The 7,938-nt window shown below is 36.9% G+C and overlaps 1 protein-coding gene across 1 annotated transcript in view; it reads right to left on the minus strand.

Moving 5' to 3' along the window:
• The window catches only part of SYNRG (synergin gamma), a 95,934-nt gene that overhangs the window by 72,406 nt on the left and 15,590 nt on the right, over positions 1-7,938 (minus strand). The window lies entirely within an intron of this gene.

Below are 7,938 nucleotides of genomic sequence, written 5' to 3' on the forward strand. Positions count from 1 at the left end.
ACCATTACACCTGGCTCAAAATCTATTATTAAAAATGACAATGATAATGATTAAATGGCTGATTTTTAGTGAGTGAAAACTCTTCTACTACTCAACCTCCCTAAAAAGTTCCCCTTCTGTCTCTAACTAAAATCTGTCCGTGAAACCCTCTCATTTGGAGATTGCTGCTTCTTTTCTATATTTGCTATAAGCGGGGAATATTCCTTCTTGCTTCTTCTAAACCTTTTTTCCTCTGTCTTCAAAAACCTGAATACATTTTAATTTCTCACCAACAGACTTCATTTACTATCCGACCTTGTTCATGTCATCTACTGACGCTCAACTTCCCTACTCTTCAGTTGAACACTTCAGACTTTGCCATCTTCCATTCTACCCCTAAACTGTTCTTGCTAACATCAACAATCATCCACATGGATAACTTACCTAACACTGTGGTCTTCCATGTCTTTAGCCTCCTCTTCACAATCAGGCCCAACATACAATTCCAGCTTCCCATTCTGTGGTAATACCCTTCAATATCAGCACCAAAGACTGCCTCATGTCCAAAATCTGGATGTTAGGCATCCTGACACTTGACGACCACCTACTATCCTTCTAGCTCATCTAGACCAGTAATTCTCCAATCTCAGTATCTCCCACCTGATCATTTATTTTTTGCCCCGAGCTTATTTTGTAGGTTCCACCTGCTAATTTTGCCACTTTTCTCATGATCCATCATCTTCATTATGTCCTCACTTCCCTTCTTGTTCAACTTAGATTCCAAGGCTCACTATTAAATGCTCTTGTAAAGATCCTTAATTCCCTTAATTGTCAGTTTCTTAACATGGTCTCCTGGGAAACTTCACCTCTGATTAGAATCAACTAATCAAACTCTCCATGCTTATACAAAAACCTTTGAATCTTGCTGGAGAGAAAAACATTGAGGATTCACTTTAAATTCTTCTTCTTATTATTTTTTTTTAGACAGGGTCTTGTTCTGTCACCCGGGTTGGAATGCAGTGGTGCAATCTTGGCTCACTGTAACCTCCACCTCCCAGGCTGCTCAAGTGATCCTTCCACCTCAGCCTCCCAGGTAACTGAGATCACATACGTATGCCACCATGCCTGGCTATTTTTTGTATTTTCAATAGAGATGGGGTTTCACCAGGTTGACCAGGCTGTTCTCCAACTCCTGACCTCAAGTGATCTGCCCACCTTGGCCTCCCAAAGTGCTGAGATTACAGATGATGAGCCACCACACCCAGCCAGCTTGGAATGCTTCTGAAGAGTTTCTAGCACTCTACAGCTGGAGTTACAAACAATACTGCTTTATTACTAACGTTCTCTATTCTAAATCTTGGGTGAAGATAGCTGTGTGTACTTATTTAAAATCCATACTATTGTTCTCTTGCTGCTAAAAATTAGTATGACAGTCCTAGAATTAAATTTTTCTTTTTTTTTTAGTTTACCCAAAGTATATAAAATACAAAACAAACTACTCAAATCACAGAGATTAGGAATAAGGCAAAGTGTTCTACAAAAATAATAAAGAATTAAAGAAATGAAGGTGTTATGCATATTACCTTCTTACTTACAAACTCCTTTCTTGAGGAACATTCAAATTTACTAAATGGGATTTTGTTTCCCCACCACACCTGGAAAGGAGGCACTACGTTTTTATAGACTTTTGAAATCTAAATAAACTAAAAGATTAAGAGATACTAGTCTTTAATTATACACTGAGTGGATGACATACCAAAAGAAAGAACTCAGAAATCTGAGATACATTTGATAAACTGATGGCTACTTAAGATTTAAATAAGTTGAGAAATATAGTATGACAGTTAGGACTAGAAGAGTAAGAGTGTCCATTTCACTTAGAACCCCAACGGGTTTTGACAAATTGATCTTAAAATTATACTGAAGGGTGGCCAGGCACAGTGGCTCACACCTGTAATCCCAGAGCTTTGGGAGGCCGAGGCAGGTGGATCGCCCGAGGTCAGTTCAAGACCAGCATGGCCAACATGGTGAAATCCTGTCTCTACTAAAAATACAAAAATTAGCCAGGCAGTGGTGGTGTGCACATAATCCCAGCTACTTGGGAGTCTGAGGCAGAAGAATCGCTTGAACCTGGGAGGCGGAGGTTACAGTGAGCCAAGATTGCTGCACTGCACTCCAGCCTGGGCAACAAAAGTAAAACGCTGTCTCAAACAAACAAGATTATACTAAAGGGCAAAGGACCATGAATCAGCCATAATTCTTTAAACAAAGAAGGATGATCCATACTATCAGATATCAATGCTTAGGCTAGATAAGTAAGGTATAAGGTATTTACAGATGCAAGGAAAGACAGATACAGCAATGGGACACATACATCAGCCCACAAATTAATCCAAAGCATATAAAGAAATTTGATATTACAGGAATAATCATAGAAATCAATAAGTAAAAAATGGTCTATTTATAAATGATTTGGGAACAACTGACTACAATGGAACATAATAAAATTACATCCTTCTACCACACACTGATACTAAAGAAAAATTCTAAGTAGGTTAGAGACTTAATTTGAAAAGAAGGGCCAGGCGCATTGGCTCAAACCTGTAATCCCAATACTTTGGGAGGCTGAGGTAGGCAGATCACTTGAGGCCAGGAGTTTCAGACCAGCCTGGCCAACATGGTAAAACCCCATTCTCTACTAAAAATACAAAAATTAGCCAGGCATGGTGGTGGGTGCCTGTAATCCCACCTACTCTGGAGGCTAAAGCAGGAGAATTGCTTGAGCCTGGGAGGCTGCAGTTGCAGTGAGCCGAGATTGTGCCACACGCCAGCCTGGGTGACAGAGTGAGACTCTGTCACAACAACAACAACAAAAAAAAAGAAACTTAAATTTTTTAAAATAAGATACAGGTAGGGAAGAATGTCTTAGATAAGACAAAAAAAAAAAAAAGTCAAAAAGTAGGAGAAGATACTGGCAACACATATAAACAAAAAGGATTAGAATCCAAAAAATATAATAAACTCTCAGAAATCAATGAGATCAAAACAGCAAAACATTAGAAGCGATTTAAATGTCTGTCAATAGAACAACATATATTCACTTAATGAAATACCAAACAGCAGCTACTATGAATAAACTTGGCATAATTTTACAACAGGTATAAATCTTGGAGGAAAACAATGTTAGATTTAAAAGTCAAGATGCTGAAGGATACATACTTACGTAAAATTTAAAACCTAGAAATTATATATTGCTCATGAATATACAAATATATAAAATAATAAAAGTATAAAAATATGGCCAGGCATGGTGGCTCACGCCTGTAATCCCTGCACTTTGGGAGGCTGCGGTGGGTACACTGCTTGAGGTCAGGAGTTCAAGATCAGCCTGGCCAACATGGTAAAACCCCATCTCTACTAAAATACAAAAATTAACCAGGCAAGGTGGTGGGCACCTGTAATTCCAGGAACTATCTACAGAGGCTGAGGCAGGAGAATCACTTGAACCAAGGAGGTGGAGGTTGCAGTGAGTTGGTGAGTTGAGATCGCATCACTGCACTCCAGCCTGGGTGACAGAGTGAGACTCTAACTCAAAAAACAAAACAAAACAAAAAGTATAAAAATATATGTGAACTATAAACATTGAATTCACGATAGTGATAACTTCTGAGGAAGGAGAGGAAGAAAAAAGTATTTTTCCTTTCTTTTTTTTTTTTTTTTTTGAGATGGAGTTTTACTCTTGTCGCCCAGACTGGAATGCAATGGCACCATCTCGGCTCACTGCAACCTCCGCCTCCTGGGTTCAAGCAATTCTCCTGCCTCAGCCTCCCAAATAGCTAGGATTATAGGCATGCACCACCACAATCAGCTAACTTTGTATTTTTAGTAGAGATAGGGTTTCTCCATGTTCGTCAGGCTGGTCTCAAACTCCTGACCTCAGGTGATCCACCTGCTTTGGCCTCCCAAAGTGCTAGAATTACAGGCATGAGCCACTGCACCCAGCTGGAAAGTATTTTTCAGTTCTTTAAAAAAATGTAAAGCAAATGTGGCACATTAAAATTTGATAAAGGTATGACCTGACTACCTACATCAAAAATCCCATGGAATCCATAAAAAAATTTCTAGAATAAATTAGTTCAGTAAGGTTGAAGAATACAAACATATACAGTCAATTGTATTTCTATATACTAACAATGAATACGTGAACACTAACATTAAAAAACAATGCCATTCATAATTGCTCAAAAAATCAAAATATTTAGATGTAAATTTAACCAAACATGGATGTGAATTTTATGCTGAAAACTATGTAAGTGCAGACAGAAGGAACCAAAGACCTAAACAAATGAAGAGATATCCCATGTTCATATGTTGGAAGACATCACCTCTTAAAGATATCAATTCTCCCTAAATTCATACAGAAGTTTAACACAATGCCTATCAAACTCCAGCAAGAGTTTTTCCAGAGATAGACAACATTATCCCAAAATTCATACGGAAAGGCAGAGGGACCAGAATAGTTAAAACAATTTTGAAAAGAAGAATGTAGGAGGAATCAACCTTATTGTATAGCTACCATCATGAAGACTGTGTTATTGGTGAAGGAAAAGACATATATGTAAATCAATGGAACAGAACAGAGAACCTAAAGGAAGATACACACGAGCATGCCCAACCGATTTTTGACAAAAATGTAAAAGCATTTCAATGGAAGCAGAATAGCCTTTTTGACAAATGTTGCTGGGGCAATCAGACCTGCATAGATAAAAAGAGAGAGGTAAAAGAAAACCTCAATCTAGGTCTTAAATCTTACACAAAAATTAACTCAAAATGGATCATGTACTTAAAAGTATAAAACTTTAAAAAAAATAGGAGAAAATCTTCAGAATCTAGGGCAAGGTGAGTAACTCTTAGACTTACACCAATGCACGATCCATAAAATGAAAAATTGGTAAACTGAATTTCATCAAAATTGAACTTTTTCTCTGTGAAAGACCCTGTTAAGAGGATGAAAAGACAAGCTAGACAAGAAAGTACCTGTAAACTGCATACTTGACAAAAGACTAGTACCTAAAAGATATAAAGAATTCTCAAAATTCAATAGTAAAATACCAAAAAATGCAATTTAAAAATTGTTTCAATTAAAAGCTATAAAAAGACATTTCTCTGAAGAAAATGTAATGATGATAAATAAACACATCAAAAGATGCTCAACATCATCTGCATATTAAAACCATTAGATATTACAATGTACTTATCAGAATGACTAAACAAAAAATAATGACACTAAATGCAGGTAAGAATGCAATAACTGAACCTCTGATACCTCTGATACATTGCTGGTGGGAATGTAAACCAGTAGAGCTACTCTGGAAAAAAGTCTGGCAGCATCTTAAATAACCAAAAATGCAATACCATGCAACCCAGCAATTGCACTCTTGGGCATTACCCTAAGAAATGAGGACTTACGTTCACACAAAAACCTTTATTGTAATAGCCGAAAACTGTAAACAACCCTGATGTCCTTCACTGAGAGAACGGCTACACAAACTGTCATACATCCACACCATGGACTAACACTCATCAATTTAAAAAAAATGAACTACTGATACATGCAACGATTTGGATGAATCTGAAGAGATTATGCTAAGCGACAAACGCCAATCCCAAAAGGTTAATGATTCCATTTATGTAACATTTTTGAAACCACAAAATCATAGAAATGGGGAATACATTAGTGAATGCAAATAAGGTGGGGCAGGAAGGAAGTGAGTATAGCTACAAAAGGGTAATGTGAGGAGATCCTTGGGGAGATGGAAATATTCTGTGTCTCGGCTGTACCAATGTCCATACGCTGGTTGTGTTACTATAGTTTTACAAGTTTTTACCAATAGAGGAACTGGGCAAAGGATTTCTTTTATTTTTTACAATGACACACAGATTGCAACAGGTTTACACATGCACATCATGTGCTCTATACTTGCCTAGATGTTTGAAATGCTTCAGAATAATTTTAAATGTGTTGTAAATTATGAGGAGTGTTTTCTTTTTACGTGTTTTGGGGAAGGGAGTGGTTATAATCATCATCATCAAAAATAATATAATAATAATCAAGACTAAATTTCTGGCTGGCGCGATGGCTCATGCCTGTAATCCCAGCACTATGGGAGGCCAAAGCAGGTGGATCGCTTGAGGTTAGGAGTTCAAGCCTCGTCAACACTGTGAAACCCCATCTCTACTAAAAATACAGAAATCAGCCAGATGTGGTGGTGCATGCCCGTAATCCCAGCTGCTTAGGAAGCTGAGGCAGGAGAATTTCTTGAACCCGGGAAGTGGAGGTTGCAGTTAGCCGAGATCATGCCACTGCACTCCAGCCTGTGCAACAGAGCAAGACTCAGTCTCAAAAACAAAAAATAAAAAAAAAAGGACTAAATTTCTATGTTGACTTTTTCATCTGAATCATCACTTTTATCTCCAAAGACTTAAGAGATAACCATAGGAATAATGGGTTTGCTTCATATATGTCCCTGGTTGGTAAGAGCTATTGAGTTTGGGGGGAAAAATAAGATCTAGATTATTTTTCTTCTTAAAGAATGGTGAGTAGCTTCGAAACAGTATAATGCCTGTCAGCAAGATTAGAGGTTAAAGAATAAGAATTTGGTTGCTTTGTCTTAGAATCATTAATATACAAGCTTCTGACATTCAGGGACGTTATTAAGGCACTAACAACCCTCATGGTTTACTATTTTCTTGTTGTTCTACATGTTAGAGACTCTTAAATTGTTTTTGGTTGTTTCAAACTCTAAAACATTTTTCAGATAATTGTCTAAGTCATAAAATAATGTTTAGTGTAAAAATTAATGATTTAAAATTTGTATCAATTATTAAAATTCAGTAGTAAGCTTAGAAAGTCTTAATTTCAAATACGTTGCATTCTATGGTAGATTGTTTTTAGTTATTTGCTGCCTTTATTCTAAGACAACTACACATCCCTATGTGGTTTACATTCTTCCTGGTATATTCCTCCTCTACTGATGTTAGGGCCATATTATTTTTGTGAGCAGAAGTGACTAATAAATGCTACCTCCAAGTGTTAGCTTTAAAGGACATCACAAGGTTTGGTCATCTGTTTTTCCTATGCCAAGAACCTAGAATGTCCTGGCTGAAGGTCCTAGGATAAAGAAAACATGAGCAGAGTCAGCACTCTGAATATGTATCACAAGTGAGGAATAAACTTTTGTATTGTAAGTCACTGAGATCTGGGGACTGTTTCTGCAGCAGAGCCTAGTGAAAGCTAGCATAACATGGATTAAAAGCTCAAGAAATCTCAATGTATTCCCATTTTCTTCCTTCTAGGGATGGATAAAAAATGACACTGGAAGTTTTCCTGACCCTTTAAACCAAAACAGAAGCTTTATTTGCATAATTGACTTCAAAACAACAATGGTTTCAAATTAAAATTCTGATTGTGAACTCCTAATATTATTTATTTATAAGTTATATACATGTGTTACTGCATACAAGTACATACTATATAAAAAAAACGCACAGCAGTAGAAAATGTTAAAGTATTAGGTAAATAAGTGAACTAATGCAGAAACAAAAAACCAAATACCGCATGTTCTCACTTACAAGTGGGAGCTAAGCGCTGGGTGCACATGGACATAAAGATAGGCTTGATAGACACTGGAGCCTATAAGAGGGGAGAAACAGTGGGGGAAGGGTTGAAAAACTAGCTGTTTGGTACTATACTCCCTACCCGGATGATGGGTTTCCTCAGCATCACACAATACAGAATTGTAACAAACCAACACATGTGCCCCATGAATCTAAAATAAAAGTTGAAAAAAAAACCAAAAATAAATAAAAAATAAAGCATTAGGTAAAAATGAAATACAGTATATGGCATTAAAGATATGTGTTAATAGTACAAAAGCAAAAATGTTTTTATAATCTGGA

Source organism: Cebus imitator, unplaced genomic scaffold, assembly GCF_001604975.1.
Source record: "Cebus imitator isolate Cc_AM_T3 unplaced genomic scaffold, Cebus_imitator-1.0 Scaffold121, whole genome shotgun sequence".
NCBI classification, from domain to species: domain Eukaryota; kingdom Metazoa; phylum Chordata; class Mammalia; order Primates; family Cebidae; genus Cebus; species Cebus imitator.